Genomic DNA, 19,931 nt, shown 5'->3' on the forward strand with positions numbered 1-19,931 from the left:
GCCTCGGCGGGTCTGTGGCAGTGTGATGTAGTCGATCTGCCAGGCCTCTCCATATTTATATTTCATCCATCGATCTTCATTCCTCTGGGGCTTCACCCACTTGGCTTGTTTGACTGCAGCACACGTCTCACATCTGTGGATGATCTCTGCGATGGTGTCAATGGTGAGGTCCACCCCTCGATCTCAAGCCCACCTGTATGTTGCACCTCTGCCTTGGTGGCCTGAGGTCTCATGGGCCCACCGGGCTATGAACAGTTCACCTTTACGCTGCCAGTCCAAGTCCACCTGAGCCACCTCGATCTTAGCAGCCTGGTCCGCCTGCTGGTTGTGTTGATGTTCATCAGTGGCCCGACTCTTGGGTATATGGGCGTCCACATGGCGCACCTTCACAACGAGGTTCTCCACCCGGACTGCAATATCCTGCCATACTTCAGCGGCCCAGATGGGTTTACCCTTGCATTGCCAGTTGCTCTGTTTCCATTGCTGCAACCACATCCACAGGGCACTTGCCACCACCCACGAGTCAGTGTAGAGATAGAGCCTCGGCCACTTTTCTCGCTCAGCAATATCCAAAGCCAGTTGGGTGTCTTTCACCTCTGCGAATTGGCTCGATTCACCATGTCCCTCAGCAGCTTCAGTGACTCGTCGTGTGGGATGCCACACACCAGCCTTCCATCGTCGATGTTTTCCCACAATGCGACAAGACCCATCAGTGAACAGGGCATATCGCTTCTCCTCCTCTGGCAGCTCGTTATATGGTGGAGCCTCCTCAGCACGTTTCACCTCCTGTTCTGGTGACATCCCAGAATCTTTGATTTCTGGCCAGATTGTAATCACCTCCAATATTCCTGGGCAGCTGGGGTTCCCTATTCGAGCCCATTGTGTTATCAACGCAACCCATTTACTCCACATGGCATCTATTGCATGATGTATAGAGGGAGCCTTTCCTTTGAACATCCATCCCAGCACCGGCAGTCGGGGTGCCAGGAGGAGCTGTGTTTCAGTGCCGACCACTTCTGAGGCAGCTCAAACTCCTTCGTACGCTGCCAGTATCTCCTTCTCAGTCAGTGTATAGTTAGCTTCAGAGCCTTTGTATCCCCGGCTCCAAAAGCCTAGAGGTCAGCCTCGGGTTTCCCCATGTGCTCTCTGCCAGAGGCTCCAGGTAGGGCCATTCTCCCCGGCTGCAGTGTAGAGCACGTTCTTAATCTCCTGCCCTGTCCGGACTGGCCCAAGGGCTACTGCCTGGGCAATCTCCCGCTTAATTTGTTCAAAGGCTTGTTGTTGCTCAGGGCCCCATTTAAAATCATTCTTCTTGCGGGTTACGTGGTACAGAGGGCTCACAATCAGGCTGTAGTTTGGGATGTGCATCCTCCAGAACCCCACAGTGCCCAGGAAAGACTGAGTCTCCTTTTCGGTGGTTGGTGGGGCCATGGCTGTTATCTTGTTTATCACCTCCATTGGGATGTGGCAACCCCCATCTTGCCATTTTATTCCTAGGAACTGAATCTCCCTTCCAGGCCCCTTAACTTTCTGTTGCTTGATGGAAAAACCAGCCTTCAGGAGGATTTCAATTATCTTCTTTCCTTTCTCAAAGACTTCCTCAGCTGTGTCCCCCTATACAATGATATCATCAATGAACTGCAGGTGTTCTGGAGCCCCACCTTTCTCCAGTGCAGTATGGACCAGTCTATGGCAGATGGTGGAGCTGTGTTTCCACCCCTGGGGCAATCGATTCCAGGTGTACTGGATACCCCTCCAAGTGAATGCAAACTGTGGCCTGCACTCTGGTGCTATTGGAATGAAGAAGAACGCGTTAGCGATACCAATCGTGGCGTACCACTTGGCTGCCTTCGACTCCAGCTCATATTGGAGCTCTAGCATGTCCGGCACTGCAGCACTCATCGCTGGCGTCACTTCATTCAGGCCACGGTAGTCCATGGTTAGTCTCCATTCGCCATTAGGCTTTCTCACTGGCCATATAGGGCTGTTGAAAGGTGAATGAGTCTTGCTGATCACCTTCTGGCTTTCTAGTCGACGGATCAGCTGATGGATGGGGACCAGGAAATCTCGGTTAGTATGGTACTGCCACCGGTGCACCGTCTTGGTGGCAATTGGCACTCGCTGCTCTTCAACCTTAAGCAACCCCACCACCGAGGGGTCCTCTGAGAGGCCGGGTAAGGTGGGCAATTGTTCAACCTCCTCCAGGGCAGCTATACCAAAGGCCCACCAGTACCCTTTTGGGTCTTTAAAGTACCCTCTCCTGAGGTAGTCTATACCTAGGATGCACGGGGCATCTGGGCCAGTCACAATGGGGTGCTTATGCCAGTCCTTCCCAGTTAAGCTCACTTCAGCTTCTAATAGGGTCAGCTGTTGGGACCCCCCTGTCACTCCAGAGATACAGATGGGTTCAACCCCACTGTGGCTTGATGGCATCAGGGTGCACTGTGTGCCAGTGTCTACCAAGGCCTTATATTCTTGTGGTTCTGATGTGCCAGGCCATCGGATCCACACCTTCCAGTAAATCCGATTATCCCTTTCCTCCACCTGGCTGGAGGCAGGGCCCCTCTAATCCTGCTCACCATCACTCACTTGATCTAAGAGTGACTCCTGCAAGAATGACTTCCTGGTGCCCTCAAGAGGGTTCTGTCTGGGGGATTTCCTACTAGACACTGGAGCTGCATCTCTCTTGGAAGACTCCCCTTTCATGGTGGTCTTCCCTTTCAGTTGCTGTACTCGTGCAGCTAGGGCGGAAGTGGGCTGTCCATGCCACCTTCTCATGTTTTCCCCATGGTCGCGGAGGAAGAACCACAGGGTGCCCCGTGGTGTGTGTCTTCCACTGCCCTTCTCTTGGGTGGGGAAGCACCTGCTTCTAATAGCTGAGACATCGGCCCGTGCAGGTGGGACATATGACATGTCCCGTTCCACTTTCTGGAGCCTCTGAGACAGTTCCCTTACAGCTGAAACCAGGCATGTTGGGAGGAAGGGAGATTTCCCTCATATTTCCGGAGCTGGCCAGCCACTTCACTGTTTCAGTCTGGGTGTCTCGCCACCAGGACGCTACGGCTAATGCTTTGGAATGTGCTTCTGGTGCACTTTGCAGGAACTTCCGCCACGTCAACTGTGTGCAAGGGGCCTGATCTGGATCCATGGGTGACTGCTCATCATTCAGATCACCATAAACCATGTCAAACACAGCCAATTCCCTGAGGTTCTGAATGCCTTTCTCCATGTTGGTCCACTTGCGTAATCGACATAGGACATCATTCTTGTAGGGGTACCTCTCCCTTTTACACTGAGCAGGAGTCGCCTCCAAAGGCTGGGGGTTTGAGCCTGTTTCCCTATTGCCTTGTCAATGCCAGCCTCCGTGGACAAAGATCCTAGCTGCTTGGCCTCTCTATCCTTCAATTCCAAAACACCAACTCCACTATCCCATCGGAGCAGCCAGGTGAAAATCTGCTCGCCTGGAAAATGGCTGAAATCCTTCCGCATAACTTGCAACTCACTCAGGGATAGAGATCAGATGATTACCTCCGGCTCTTTCCCCTGTTCTTGTGCTGGGCCTGGCTCATCTCCATCCCCTACTATTCTAGCTGACTTTTTGGTATATTTGTTTTTCTGTATCGGGGCAACTGATACTGGCACTGCTTGTCCCTCTGGCCCAGCTGCTGTGCTGGTGGAGGCGACTGGTACTGGCACTGCCTGTCCCCCTGGCCCAGTTGCTGTACCAGTACATTCACTTTCAGATTCTGCAGCCCTTTCTTCCCCTTGAGGGCAGTGAGTACTGTTAAAGATGACACGGTAGGCATGGGCAAGTCCCCAGCACATCGCAGCAAATTGTGTCTCCCGGGGTTTGTCAGATTGGCAACACACCTTTTCCAAATGCTCCACCAGTTTATCAGGACTCTGCACTTGTTCGGGAGTGAAATTCCAAAACATTGGTGGTGACCACTGACCCAGGTACTTGCCCATCTCTTCCCAAACACCTTGCCATTCATAACTATCTGCCCTCGGGGCAGGTTTCCGGGTGGTGCTATTATTGGAGAAATACTGCATGGCCCAAAAAAAGATCTGGCAGACATTCAGAAAGCACTGTGCCGCAAGCACACTGGCGTGGATGCTCCAAGGACAGCTAAAACTCTCAAAAACCAAGAGGATCTCTTCCCCTGGCTCACCCATAGAGGGGGTGAGACCCCAAACAAAAGACCAGGCAGCAAACAGGTAGCGGTGCACCCCCACAAGCAGCGAAATGAGCCCATTATAAGCAGACAGTAACCAGTAGAGCAAAATAAAGCCCTTGACACATTTTCCACCGACAATAAATGCCAGTACTAGGAGCACAGAGTGGACATGAGGATTAATCCAGCCCCACCACGCAAGCAAATTGCCCAGCATTGCAAACATTTCTTATCAAACAATACAAGTAAAAACAGAAAAAATTACACTTAACAGATTGCTCTAACACACTTCTCCTTTTGTCCTTATTTCAGTCTTCTCCAGCCCCACGTTGGGCGCCAAAGTTGTGGGGGTTTAGCCCCTGCCGCCGCTACCCCTCCCCCACAAAGGGAGTGAAATACAAAGCCCCAAGACTGAAATAAGGAAAGGTTTAATACAACAATGCAATAGCAACACAACAAACAACAACAATAACAATAACAGTAATAGTGATAGCAATGAACAGAGCAAAATAGCTACCAAATACAGCAGTGAGAAGCACGATGTACAAAACCACGGGTGCACCACGCTCCCGCGCCAGGAAAAATGTGACCTGCCAGGATGTGACATCCGCATGGTATCTGAATAACCCGGCTAGAGCTCCCCCCCGCTGCTGGGGAAACTTAACCCTATCCTGGTTAAACCAGGACACACATACAACAGGTTGGGTAGGGGGACCCACCCCTCATGATCTGATGGGAGTATGGAGACCACCCGATGGCAATTATGACAGGTATTGTCTTTATGGACTAGATTTAAAAATTGAGTTAGAATATCAGTGGATATTAGATCAAGTTGACCGAAATGATGCCTTGTATAATGAATCCAAAGCCATCGAACAAATGTAGGCAAATAGCACATGGCCACTCCAACAGCCGATAATGATGTGAAACAGGGGAAGTAATTCGGTCCGGTTCTTAGGCACAAAAAAAGGGGGCTTATCAAACTTGCAATAATACGTACCCCAGAGGGTCAATAAGGAAGACCAGCTACACAGGATGGGGGAAATTCCCTGGCGAATGCCATGATACTGCTGAGTGGAAGCATGGTCCCAGCGAGAAAAGGTGCAGTTTACCGCCAGGTTGGTGATACTTATGTGCAAACAGAAAGGCCAGGAAGTGTTTACCTCAAAATTGGTGGGGAGAATGTTTAATAGATATATTATTGCCTATCTCCTACCCCACTAGGAATTTGCAAGGCGTCTCACGGACCCTGTGATACCAGGTTAAACAAAAAAGAGAGGTTGAGAACCCCCTGGTAATTAGAGGAACTGGATTTCATAGCTTTGTAAGATGGCTTATCCCTATGCTAGGAGTAAGCGAATTAGAAAAAGCCATAGTAAATATCTCTGCCACTGTTGAAATCTTGGCTAACGCTACTGCTGACGCCATTGTCAATTTACCAAAGGAGATTAATTCATTGGCAGAAGTAACTATACAAAATCGCATGGCTTTGGATCTATTAATGGCTAAAGAAGGAGGGGTCTGTACAGTAATTAATCAAAGTTGCTGTGCCTTTGTAAACCGTGAGGCCCAAATTGAGACGGTCATACATAGGATTTGGGAAGCTTCAGAACAATTTCATTTAATAGCACAAGATGATACATCCTGGGGTTTCACAAATCTTTGGGAAAAATTGACTTCATAGCTACCTAATTTTGCATGGTTAAAACAGCTTTTTGTTCTGGTAGTGACACTGTTGATTTTAGGACTATTAACTTGTATTTTAATCAAATGTTTCTTTTGGTGCTGCCAGAACACTGGAGATGCTTATGTCACATGGAAGAAGAATCAGCTTAGGCATAGGCTAGAATCAAACAAGTACTTTTCTAAAGTCTTAGATCAGGAGTCAATTTATTAGAAGTAGTAAAAGAATTTACTAAAGTCTTAGAAAAGGGGGGAATTGAGATGGGGAACTAGGAAATTAAAATAGGATATAGAAATTAGGCACTTAAGAAATGAAGATACAACTTAGTTTAGAGATAAAGATGGAAGACTTAGAGATCAGGCTAGGGGCTAGAGGCCCATTAGTTAAAAGATAACTAAGATTAAATAGGATAATAAATCATAGTTGATGAGCCAGAGAGCAGAACAGTATAGAAACCTTCATTAATAGAAGCTGTGAGGGAATGCTTCCTGATGGAATAGGAAGACAGCCCTAAAAACTGGTCAAAACCAATCCGATGGTCCGGCCTGAGTCCAGGAGGCTATAGAGACTGCACAAGGAATGGAGGTAAAAAGTTCAACAGTGAGGAAGAGGAGCTATTTCATCTCTGCGACCCCAGCCCACGACCACCAGGACACACTGCGCAGATGCGTCTAGGAGGAGACCGGGGCGGAACATATGAAAATGTCTTTCAGGCTCATTATAATACGAAGCAGGGATAGGTCATGCATATGTATAGGCATATTATGAATATGTGATGCTTTGTAGCATAAAACCAAGACAAGGTGCCACAAGAGGTGCGCACGTTTGTGGTGGAGCGATCCCCCGTGCGTCTCAGCGCTGAATAAACATACCTACTTTATAACCTTATAGGTTGTGGAGTCATGTTTCCGCAAGTCAATCCCATTTGTCTTCTCATCGACAAAACAACATTAATTGCCAAATAGTGTTATATTTCAATGACCCCTTCTTGGGCCATTTTTTCCTATTTTCTAACTTATACAGTGGCCACCATTTAGTACAATACTCAATTAGCCATTCCCTTGTTAACGGATCTCCTCCAATTTTCCCCCAATATTTTATAATACACCCAAGAGGAGAGCAAGGAGTCATTCTAGACGACTGAGCTCATATATTTTTACCCAGAAAGAACATTCTGATCCACGACTTCATATACTCCACTCGTCACTGTCAAACATATATGAATTTACTTATTTTAGCAATCCACAATTTCATATACTCCAGTCATCACTGTCAAACATATATGAATTTACCTATTTTACCAATCCACAATTTTCATATACTCCAGTCGTCACTGTCAAATGTATATGAATTTACTTATTTTACCAACAATTCCCCTTAAGTGCATGCATAACCTTATACCAAACAATATATCTTTTATCAAGCATTGCACCGTTGTGCTTACCCACTCTGGTCAGGGAGAATACTCGCAGAGTCCCTGATCAAAACGTCGGTGCATGCTAGAGTCCAGGGAGAAGGGTCTCCCCGCCTAGAGTCAGCAAGTCAATCCGGGCAAGGCGTTACAGCTGCCCCATCTGGGTCGCCAAAAATTGTTGACCAAAAAGCGGATTTTGCCTGGTGTGCAATAGCCCAATCCTAAAACGCTGTGGTGGTGCAATCCCCACCCCTTACGGGGCACATACCAACCTGGGGAGATAACTACTGCTGATGGCAGTACTTAGAGCCTTAAGATGCCCCTTTGAGGAGCCTGGCTCTGCCCTCCTTATCAGTTGGGAACAGTTATAACAGCCTATCACCTGGGAGAACAATAACAAATTGCACACCCATCAAGTTCTTGGCAACTGGCCAGAACACCTCACTGTCCAAGGCGGGACTGCAGAGGGCCTGTGACAAGCATCTCCCCTGAGCTGGGACGCCTCTCAGGCATTAACTCCTCGAGGGACCGTCCACTGATAGAGCAGATGATAGGCCAGGGTGAAGTCGACCTGCTCCAATCTCAGTTATTGCCCATTGAGGAATGCCGAGGCATTGTGAGTATTTACTCTAAACTCGAGAAGGACACATTGTAAAGAAGCCTGGAAACATGTTAAAAGTGCAACTCAAGCCAAAGTCCTTGAGAGAAGGACATTCAGGGGTCTTTCTTTTGAGTCGGTGGACCGTGGTGGTCGCACAAGCAGCCCCCTGACTCATTTCAGGACTCAAGTGCACATGACCGGAAGGGGTAGGAATAAGAAAATGAGTTACAGGGATTACCATGTTTATGTATGAGAACTTGTTTATTATGTATTACTGTATCCTATATTATCTGTGTCTTACACCAGTTAGGTGTGCGTTGTTGGTTAGATAACTCCCCTACGCACCCGACCGTTAATAAAGAATGCCTGCTTCTTAATACTGCATTAGTGTTAAGGAGTTTCTTTATTCCCAGTTTCAGTGACAGTACCCTATAGTAAGTTAGTGTGAATCTTGCCATCTTCAAATCTGTAGTTAAGTCGCTATTTCCATCATAACATATTTTACCAAATTATTTTGTAAATCTTTAAATTGGTTAATGATTATCTGTTGCTAGTTGTGGGGACGAATTCCCGTGCAGGCCACAGGAGACAAGACCACAGACAATCAATATGATTGGAAGTCAAGCTCAAACTTTATTAGCAAGCTCTTGTGCTGGTCACGGGTTTGTTTATTGCTCTGCTTATCTTTATTTTGCTAAGCTCGGGAACATGCTGGAAGAAATTGGGAACATCATGAGTGGTTTTATTCTGCAAGCTCCCGAAGTACTTATTAATCCTTATGTTAGCTCTTTGATACTGTTCATTAATGCTATTCGCCTATTGTGGGCTGTGTGGAGCTCGGTAGGTTTTTGGTGTAAGAGAAAGCAAATTTTGGGTGAGAGAATACCAAAATGTGCCCTGAGGCGGCCTGTCCCTGGGTGGCAGGGGGAGTGGAAGGATTTGGGCAGATTCCTAGGACGGTTATCACCTCCTGTAGCCTGGGATCTTACCCCTGAACAGGCAAGCAACCCCGCAAAATTGACACAACACCTGATCGAAGGGTGCCTTGTCTATCCCGATGAAAATCAGCAACTCCTAGCGCTGTACTGGGGCCTGGCCTGTGCTTATCGAGCTGCAGTTCAGTGCTCTCAAAGGACTGTGGTAGAGATGGGAACTCAAACAAAAACAATAACAGCAGAGATTGCCCCAGTAGTAAAAAAGAAACAGTGGACAAGGAGAACAACAGGTCCATACCCTCGATTAATAAGGGACGAGAAAGAAGAGGAAGAAGCGGGTCCTTCAGCAAAGGGGTCAGAAGAGGGAATAATAGAACTCAAAAAGGAGGCAGAAACTACCCGGTCCCTGACATCATCAGAACTGCGAGATCTGCGGAAAGACTATAGCCGCCAGCCAGGGGAGCGGATTGCTGCCTGGCTGCTTCGATGCTGCGATAATGGGGCTGATGCTCAGCAGCTGGAAGGTAAGGAAGCCCAACAGCTGGGTTCCCTTGCTAGAGATCGAGGAATTGAAAGGGGAATTGGAAAAGAAACAGGAATTTGCAGTCTGTGGAGACAGCTCCTTTCAAGTGTTAAAGCAAGATATCCTTTCAAGGAAGATCTTACGGACAACTCCCCAGGGAAGTGGGCTACTGCGGATGAAGGTGTCCAGTACCTGAGAGAACTAGCAGTGCTGGAAGTCATCTATAGTGATCCAGATAATGATGAAGCCCCTAAAAATCCAGAGGATGTCCTGTGCACATGGGCCATGTGGAGGAAGGTGATTAAAGGTGCACCATCCTCGTATTCTGCGGGCTTGGCTGCAATGTACTATCCAGAAATGGATATGGGAGAAGGACTAAGATGTACGCCAACTGTGGAGGCAGTCTCTTCCTGGCTTCAGAACTTTGAAGAGAGTCTTGGTACCTCCTCATCTCTACGGGCGAGTGCCTTAGATGTCAGGAGCACCCTAAGAAATCGGTTCTCTTCCACCCCAGTCAGAGGGAAAGGGAAACCTAGGCGCATGACACGTGGCGAACTTTGGTTCTTCCTGCGTGACCAGGGGGAGGACATGAGGAAGTGGGATGGTCAACCCACCTTCAAATTGGAAGCTCGTGTACATGAATTGCGAGGAAAGACCCCTGCCAAGAAGAAGACAACCAAGAAGGTTGTTAATGTAGCTGGCGTGAAACCGCAAGAAAGTAATCAGCGATCTCCCAGATACAGGAAGACTGAGATCACCTCCCTTGGCCCTGATGAACGAGTTTCCGGCCTGGCACGGCAAGGGTCAGACAGTGAATACTCTGACCAAGAACAGGAATAGAGGGCCCCTGCCTCCAGCCAGGAGGAGGAAAGGGATGATCGGGTGTATTGGACAGTGTGGATTCGATGGCCTGGCACATCAAATCCACAGAAGTACCAGGCTTTAATCGATACCGGGGCACAGTGTACATTAATGCCATCAAGTTATAGAGGGGCAGAACCTATCTGGATCTCAGGAGTGACAGGGGGATGTCAAGAACTGTCAGTACTGGAGGCCGAGGTTAGCTTGACCGGGGATAAGTGGGAAAAACATCCCATTGTAACTGGCCCAGAAGCCCCTTGTATCTTGGGCATTGACTACCTCAAGAGGGGGTATTTCAAAGACCCAAAAGGATACCGATGGGCTTTTGGTGTGGCCAGTGTGAACACAGAGAAGGTCAAACAGTTGTCTAATCTGCCTGGCCTCTCAGGAGATCCTTTTGTTGTAGGACTGTTGCGAGTTAAAGAACAACAGGTGCCAATTGCTACGAGGACCGTGCACCGACGGCAGTATCGCACGAACCGAGACTCTCTGGCTCCCATCCAAGAACTGATCCGTCAACTGGAGACCCAAGGTGTCATCAGTAAGACACATTCACCTTTTAATAGCCCAATATGGCCAGTGCGAAAGTCTGACGGAGGGTGGAGGTTGACAGTAGACTATCGTGGCCTGAACGAAGTGACGCCACCACTGAGTGCTGCTGTACCAGATATGTTAGAGCTCCAGTATGAACTGGAGTCAAAGGTAGCCAAGTGGTACGCCACAATCGACATTGCCAATGCATTCTTTTCAATTCCTTTGGCAGAAGAGTGCAGGCCACAGTTTGCTTTCACGTGGAGGGGTGTCCAGTATACCTGGAATCGACTACCCCAGGGGTGGAAGCACAGCCCCACTATTTGTCATGGACTAATTCAAACTGCACTGGAAAAGGGTGATGCCCCTGAACATCTACAGTACATCGATGACATCATTGTGTGGGGCAACAAGGCAGAAGAAATGTTCGAGAAAGGACAAAAAGTAATTGAGATTCTTCTGACAGCTGGGTTTGCCATAAAGAAAAGCAAGGTCAAGGGACCAGCACAGGAGATTCAGTTCTTGGGAATAAAATGGCAAGATGGACGCCGCCATGTGCCTATGGAGGTTGTCAACAAGATAGCAGCTATGTCTCCACCGACCAACAAGAAGGAAACACAAGCTTTCTTAGGACTTGTGGGATTTTGGAGGATGCACATTCCAGGTTACAGTCAGCTGGTGAGCCCTCTCTATCAAGTAACCCGAAAGAAGAACCATTTTGAGTGGGGTCTTGAGCAACAACAAGCCTTTGAGCACATCAAACAGGAGATAGCTCGGGCGGTAGCTCTTGGGCCTGTTCGGACAGGACCAGATGTGCAAAATGTACTTTACACATCAACTGGGGAGCATGGCCTCACATGGAGCCTCTGGCAGAAGGTAGCAGGTGAAACTCGGGGTCGACCATTAGGATTTTGGAGCCGGGGATATCGAGGATCAGAAGCCCACTACACTCCAACTGAAAAGGAGATTCTGGCAGCATATGAGGGGATTCGAGCCGCTTCCGAAGTTGTTGGTACAGAAGCACAGCTCCTCTTGGCACCGCGATTGCCTGTACTACATTGGATGTTCAAAGGAAACATCCCTTCTACACACCATGCAACCAGTGCTACCTGGAGTAAATGGGTAGCGTTAATCACGCAACGAGCTCGACTGGGAAAACCCAACCGTCCAGGAATCCTGGAAGAGATCATGGACTGGCCAGAAGGTAGAGATTTTGGAGCACTGCCTGAGGAGGTGGCTCGTGCCCAAGAAGCACCACCATATAACGAATTACCAGAAGATGAAAGGCGGTATGCTCTGTTTACTGATGGATCCTGTCGTGTGGTAGGAAACCATCGGAAGTGGAAAGCTGCTGTGTGGAGCCCCACAAGACAAGTCGTTGAGGCCACTGAAGGAGAGGGTGAGTCAAGTCAGTTTGCAGAAGTAAAAGCGATCCAACTAGCCCTAAAGATTGCTGAATGAGAAAAGTGGCCAGTACTGTATCTCTACACTAACTCCTGGATGGTGGCTAATGCCCTGTGGGGGTGGCTACAGGAGTGGAAGAAGACCAATTGGCAGCGCAGAGGTAAACCCATCTGGGCTGCTGCACTGTGGCAGGACATCGCTGCCCGAGTGGAAAACGTGGCTCTAAAGGTACGTCATGTAGATGCCCACGTGCCCAAAAGCCGTGCCACCGAAGAACATCAAAACAATGAGCAAGTAGACAAGGCTGCCAAAATTGAAGTAGCTCAGCTGGACCTGGACTGGGAGCGCAAGGGTGAGCTATTTGTAGCTCGATGGGCCCATGAAACATCCGGGCATCTCGGGAGAGATGCAACGTACAGATGGGCTCGTGATCGAGGGGTGGACCTGACCATGGAGGCCATCTCACAGGTCACTCATGAATGCGAAACATGTGCTGCAATCAAGCGAGCCACACGAGTAAAGTCTCCCTGGAACAGAGGGCGATGGCTGAGTTTTCGATATGGTGAGGCCTGGCAAATTGACTATATTGGACCATTGCCACGAACACGCCAAGGCAAGCGCTACATACTCACCATGGTGGAAGCAACTACTGGTTGGCTTGAGACGTACCCTGTAAATCATGCCACTGCCCGAAATACCATCTTAGGTCTCGAAAGGCAAATTTTATGGCGACGTGGTACTCCTGAAAGAATCGAATCAGACAATGGAACCCATTTTCGAAATAATCTCATAAACTCCTGGGCAAAGAAACACGGCATTGAGTGGGTATATCACATCCCTTATTACCCACAGTCTGGAAAGATTGAAAGGTACAATGGACTGTTGAAGACTATGTTGAGAGCATTGGACAATGGGGGATGGAAACACTGGGATATAAATTTAGCAGAAGCCACTTGGCTAATTAACACCAGAGGATCTGTTAACCGTCCTGGTCCTGCCCTAACAAAACCCCTTCATACTGTGGGAGGAGATAAGGTCCCTGTAGTACACACAGGGAAATGGCTGGGGAAGGCAGTGTGGATTGCTCCTCCCTTGGGAAAAGGCAAGCCCACTCGTGGGATTGTTTTTGCTCAGGGACCTGGATGTACTTGGTGGGTAATGCGGGAGAGTGGGGCTACTCAGTGTGTGCCTCAAGGAGATTTAACCTTGGGGGGGAAATAATCTGTGGGGTGAGTTGTATGTTGCAGGAAGTGATGGAGGAAGTAGGAACAACGAAGAGTGAACCAGATACGTGCGATGATGACCCAAACGTAGCCGGTGCTGGAGTCCAACAGTCAAACATACTGCTCCTGTCCTGAACATCCATCTTGACAGATGGCAGCCAAGTCACTGAACATCTGGAGGAGTGAAGAAAGCTTACGGAATGAATAAATGAGTGTTATGTGGGACCTGGGCATGACGTAAATTGTATGGAATAAGGGGTGGAGACTGTATCGGGTCTGGCTGAGCCAGAATTAGTTTTCCCCTGTAGCAGCCCTCATGGTGCTGTGTTTTATGTTGGGAGCTGGCAGGGTGTTGATAGCACACTGGTGTTGTGGCTACTGCTGAGTAGTGCTTACACAACACCAAGGCTCTTTCTGACATTTCCCCCCCCACAGTGGGACGGGGTGGGCAAGATCTTGGGAGGGGACACAACCAGGACAGCTGACCCGAACTGACCAAAGGGATATTCCATACCATATGACGTCTGCTCAGTATAAAGCTGGGAGAAAGGAGGAAGGGGGTGGGGTCACCCTTGGTCCTCCGAGGCAACCACTACGCGTATTGGAGCCCTGCTTCCTGAGAAGGCCCGACATCGCCTGTTCATGGGAAGTAGAGAATAAATCTGTTTTCTTTTTTTTGCTTCTGCACGCGGACCTTTGCTTTGCTTTGCTTATATTAAAACTGCTGTTGTTTTACCCACAAGGGTTGTTTTGTTTTCCTATCTTATTTTCTTTCCCTTCTTTGCCCTATTGAGAAAAAAAGGGGAAAGGGGGGGAAGTGATAGAGCGACTTGGTGGGTACCTGGCATTTAGCCAAGGTCAAACCACCACAGAGCTTTAACAAGAGCGTAAGTATGTACTATTGTAAGAATAAACGGCCCCTGCCCTGCAGAAAAAAAAAAGAGAGCACTCTGACTCGGTATTTCAGCCGCTACAACTGGTGACCCCGACATGCAAATTCCAACCCGACGTGCGAATCCCAACCCAACACGTGAATCCCAACTCGATTTGGGACAGAGCAAGGACTGCGGAAGCTGAGCGGTGGTAGCGGAGCCCAGCTGAACTTTACAATCAGCGGAGGAGAGCCGACTAGTCCGGACAAGTAACTGAAGTCACCTGGAGAGAAGGTGAGCAGCTCAGGCTAACATGGGGGTGCAAATTTCTGCAGAGGAAAAATCTATTTTATATATTTTGACAAAAATTCTGGAGAAGCGGGGAATCAAATATGAGTAAAAGGTGATATGCACTTTGCTTATTTGGTGTAAAAGGAATGGGGTCCCTGCTGATGCACTATCTGCTTTTAATCTTGAAACATGGAGAGAGGCAGGGAACATCTTATTTGAGGCAGCCACAAGGGGGGATACCATCGCTGCATCATCTTTAACTACATGGCAACTAATACATGAATCCCTGAAACAGTTAAAAAGTGATCGGACTGCCGCAGCAGCTGCAGCGGATGCCACGTCACTTAGTGGATCCGATTTTCGGACAGATCATATAGTTGTGCTTGAGACACCCCCAGTAAGGTCGCGGGCCTCTTCCATGTGTCTACTACCTGCCGATGAGGACTCTGATGAGGACTCTTCCGAGTTGCCAGCATGCCCCAAAGCATCGAGACATTTACTAATAGATTTATGTGATGACTCGGATGGGGGACCTGTTGATCGACCACCGCCTACTGCCCCCCCAATCCCGATTAAGGGGCCTGGAAGAGATGATTTGCTTACGATACAACCGGTAACAGTGACTATAGGGGCTCCTGACCCCCATAAATTTTGGCTAAAAATAAGGGAGTGTGCTCTACAAGAAGGAGACTTAGAACTTGATCAAGCTTTGGGTTCCAGGAAAAAACATGCATACCCGGTACTTGTTAACCCGGATGGCGGTCATAACGAGTGGGAATCGTTCCACTGGGGGGTAGTAAAGGAATTGAGAGCCACTTGTATGCAACATGGATTAGACTCTCCTTATGCTCAATCGCTTTTGCGAGGAATCTATACTAATGAATTAACCCCTCATGATTGTCGGAGCTTGGCTCAGGTCTGTTTAACTCCTATGCAGCTAATGGTGTTTGAAGCAAAATGGAGGCAGCTTGCGCAGGAGCAGGCTTTAGCCAATTTGGAATTCCCACAAGATGACCCTTTTTTTGGGGCAGGACTTCCACAATTGCTAGGAGACCACACTCTCAATGCCCCACAAGTGCAAGCCCAATTACATACATTGATTTTACAACAAGCCAAAGAGATGGCTTTTCAGGCTTTACTTCAAGTACCAGATGCCGGGGCTCTGAAAGCATCCTGGACTACGATCAAACAAAAGGCAGATAAATCATATGTGTCATTTCTAGATAGGCTATGGGATGCATTAGAGAAGCAAGCTAATAATAAACCAGCAAAAGAGGCTCTAATTCTACAGCTTGCACAAGACAATGCTAATGAGGATTGCAGACGTGTAATTGCAGCATTGTGCAGTGCTAACCCCTCACTGGTAGAAATGATAGATGCCTGTAGTAAGGTTGGGACAGCAACACATCAAATGGAGACATTGGCAAAAACAGTTGCCGTCGCAGTAAGGGTGGATGGAGCTTGCTATGGCTGTGGCCAAACAGGACATTCTAAAAAGAACTGTCCAAGAAAAGAGCATGTTAACAATATGCCTACTGCAAATATACTCTGTGCAAGATGTAAAAAAACAGGGCACTATGCTAAGGACTGTCGCTCAAAATATAATGCGCAGGGACAGCCCCTGATACCCTGCCATAATCAGGGAAACGGAAGGCGGAGTGCGAAGGGGGGCCGTGCTGCGACACAAATAACTCCTCGGAACCCATTTCAGGCCTATGCGGCGGACTCACAGCAAAAACCTCAGGAAGTGCCGGAGTGGATGTCGCCACAGCCACGTCAGTGACTATTTCTGATGAGAGAGTTCACAAAGTGCCTCTCCTGGCGTATGGCCCTTTAGGGAATGGATTAAGTGCCTTGTTGTTAGGACGTTCTAGTACTACTTTGCAAGGATTGTTTGTTCTCCCAGGAATAATTGATGCAGATTATGAGGGACAAATTTGTGCTATGATGTGGACGCCATCTCCACCAGTAACTGTCTCTGCTAATTGTCGTATTGCTCAATTTGTACCATTTGTTTCACAGGCCCCAGGCGTGGAACAACAGACCAGGGGAACTGGGGGTTTTGGCTCCACAGGTACTCCACAGATCTATTGGGTGCAGAACATCGGATCTTCACGTCCCATTATGACATGTATTGTTTCGTTATCCAAAGGTACTCCAAAAGATGTGCAGATCAAGGGGATGATAGATACAGGAGCTGACATCACTATTATATCATCCCGAGATTGGCCCAAAAATTGACCAACGATAAATATTGGGGCAACATTAGCAGGAATAGGAGGAGCCACGACCACTCGTCAGAGTATTATGCCATTTCAATTTGTTAACCCAGAAGGACAAGTGGCCACAGTACGGCCCTATGTAGTGGCAGTTCCTCTAAATCTATGGGGACGAGACGTACTGGGAATGTGGGGCACAACTATCAGTTCACAGCCAGTGGGTTTTTCATAGGGGCCACTGTCACAGAGGGCACAAAGAGACCAACCATTCCCTTGAAATGGTTGACAACTACCCCTCTTTGGGTTGATCAGTGGCCCCTGTCCCAAGAAAAGCTATGTGCCCTGCAGTCCTTAGACCAGGGCCACATTGAACCTTCTAATAGTCCTTGGAATACACCTGTTTTTGTAATCAAAAAGAAATCTGGCAAATGGAGGCTGCTGCATGACCTCAGGCAAGTCAATGCAGTGATGGAAAGTATGGGCGCCTTACAACCCGGGATGCCCTCACCAACAGTGACACCAAGAGAATGGGACATATGTGTAATCGACCTGAAAGACTGTTTTTTTACGATCCCGTTGCATCCTTATGATGCCCTGAAATTCGCCTTTACAGTTCCAACAGTAAACAATCAAGAACCCTGTAAAAGATATCATTGGACGGTCTTGCCCCAGGGCATGAAAAACAGTCCTACCATTTGCCAGTGGTACGTTGCCTTAGCTCTCTCAACAGTTAGGAAACAGTTCCCTAATGTATATTGTTATCATTATATGGATGACATCTTAACAGCTGCACCAACAAAAATGCATTTGCAGGAAGTGATACCATCACATAAACTTCTGCAAATGCATTTGGAATTGCAAATTGTGCAACATCCTTTGGTCTCTCTGGTGCCACTTTCCGGCCTTACTGTCTTTACTGATGGATCCGGAAGGACTGGAAAAGCAGTTGTTACATGGAAACAGGATGGTGAATGGCAAGACCTTATTGGACGAGAAGAATGGTCTCCTCAGTTAGTGGAACTCCGAGCTGTTGCAATGGCCTTTCAAAGATTTCCTCATGTTCCACTAAATATAGTTACAGATTCCGCCTATGTAGCTGATGTTGTCAAGAGATTAGATAGATCTCTTTTAAAAGGAGTGAACAATAAGAATCTGTTTTTTCTTTTAAAGACTTTGTGGCATGAGTTGCAATCTCGCTCGCAACCCTTTTATGTGCTACATGTCCGAAGCCATACTGGACTGCCAGGATTCATTAATGAAGGTAATGCACGAGCTGATGCTCTTGCAGCCCCAGCTTGGGCTGCTCCTCTTCCGGACAAATTTCGACAAGCTGTGACTTCTCATGCTTTTTTCCACCAAGGTGCCAGAGCATTACAATGACAGTTTGAATTGACTCCTTCTGCTGCCAAAGATATTATAGCTTCGTGTCCAGACTGCCAACAACACATATCTGCGCCTCAGCTAGGAGTTAACCCTAGAGGTCTACAGAGCCTTCAGTTGTGGCAAACAGATGTTACTCATATACCTGAATTTGGGCTCCTGAAATATGTACGTGTTTCTGTTGTCACCTTTTCCACAGCAATATGGGCCACCACCCATTCAGGAGAGAAAAGTCGAGATGTTACCTCGCACTGGAGATCTGCCTTTGCAGCTTTAGGCATCCCTCACCACATTAAAACAGACAACGGTCCAGGATATTTGGCAGCCCGCACCTGCGCGTTTTTACACCAGTGGGGTGTATCTCATGTAACTGGCATTCCTCATTCCCCCACAGGACAAGCCATTGTCGAACGTACCCATGCTACTCTCAAGCGACTGCTTGAAAAACAAAGAGGGGGAATGCAAGGAGAGATGCCACACAGCCGTCTTGCTAAAGCAATATATGCTTTGAATCATCTTACCATCCCACAATATTCCAATAACCCTGTGATATTAACACATTTTTTGTCATTACAGAGCTCGAGCGAAGTATCTGTTTCTCGTGCCAAAGTCCTAGTGCAGGATCTTATCTCCCGCAAGTGGGAAGGCCCATGGGACCTTGTTACTTGGGGACGTGGGTATGCTTGTGTCTCTACAGATCGTGGTCTGCAATGGATACCAGCACGAAATGTGCGACCGTTTTTATCGCCCTCCTCAGAAGTATCACCTCCGCAGTCTGGGTGCTAGCACAACCAAAAACAAATGTCTGGGTCTAACTTGTACCCTTTGCAGGAAGCAAGGGAGGTGAATCAATATTATGGCCTGCACAAACTGTAAATGCTCTGATTGATGCTGAAGCAGAGGCTTCCTTAATATATGGGAACTCCAGGAAAAGCTGTACAAACACAAATAGAAAGGGAAATACAAGACCTCCCTGGACAATTGTATTCAGTCATGTTTCCCTCGTTTCTGAATATTTAATAGGTATACACATTCTAAAAGGACTAACTTTAAATCTTTCTGATGGTCAGTACACTAAAGGCCTTGATTTTAAAACAAAGAAGGGGGAATTCTCAGGACACACCACATAATCAACTGGTAATGGCTTTATATACTCTTAATTTCTTTAACAGAAATCATTCCGCTTTGACAGCAGCAGCATGTCATTTTACTACTACAACAGACTCTGCAATTAAACTATGGGTCTTGTATAAGGATCCCGAAGGAGGCCCGACATGGAGAGTGAATCTGTTCGTATGGGGGAGGGGGGTACGTTTGTGTTTTATCGCCCACAGGTCCCCGGTGAATACCAGCAAAGAAAGTCAAGCCATATCGTGAGCTGGAAGGAGCAACCCTCCAACCCGATACCACAGACCCCTCAACTGATGAGTATTTGATCATTAATAAAATATATAGGTTTATTAGTTACTAGTGAAAGATGTAGCTTAGACAATTCAACTTCCTCTGTTTAGCAATATTAAGAATTAAGAACCCAAGTGTTTAACCTTATTAGAAGGATGAAATCAGATGTTTCCGCTCAAAGAAAATTGCCAGTTATTTTGGCCTGCTGGTTTAGATATATGAGGCTGGACCTGCTTGCAGCAACTTTGGATGCCTCACCTATGGGTGGACGCATCGCGTAGGATTTCCAATTTGCAAGGAAAGCTACTCCAAATCGTCGCTGCAACCAGGGTTCCCCAGCAATTGCGGATCTGAATATTAGTACCCCATTAAGTAAGTGTGCTATTGTGTATTTTCCTTATTTTGTAATACTTAGTC

Source organism: Strix aluco, chromosome W (genome assembly GCF_031877795.1).
Source record: "Strix aluco isolate bStrAlu1 chromosome W, bStrAlu1.hap1, whole genome shotgun sequence".
NCBI lineage: Eukaryota > Metazoa > Chordata > Aves > Strigiformes > Strigidae > Strix > Strix aluco.